Here is a 290-nt window from a genome sequence, read left to right as displayed (position 1 = left end):
AGAATAAAGTAAAATAATTAGAGAATACAAAGCTTTAAAAATACTTATTAACTTTTAAAAAATAACAAAAATAAATAAAACAGACTAAAGTAAATAACCCAAAAATAGTTACATCAATAAAAAAAAAAAAAACATTACACTAATTTGGCACCATATACCTAACCTAACACTAATACTCCTGAACTGTACTAAGACAAATAGGCAGTGATGATATACTCTATACAAACAAAATTCATCAATATGGAACTAACCAGATGTTACATAGTTCTATTATTCTATATATAGGTACT

Source organism: Penaeus monodon, chromosome 23, assembly GCF_015228065.2.
Source record: "Penaeus monodon isolate SGIC_2016 chromosome 23, NSTDA_Pmon_1, whole genome shotgun sequence".
NCBI lineage: Eukaryota > Metazoa > Arthropoda > Malacostraca > Decapoda > Penaeidae > Penaeus > Penaeus monodon.
The sequence above is the reverse complement of the archived record's forward strand: the minus strand, read 5'-3'. Positions refer to the sequence as shown.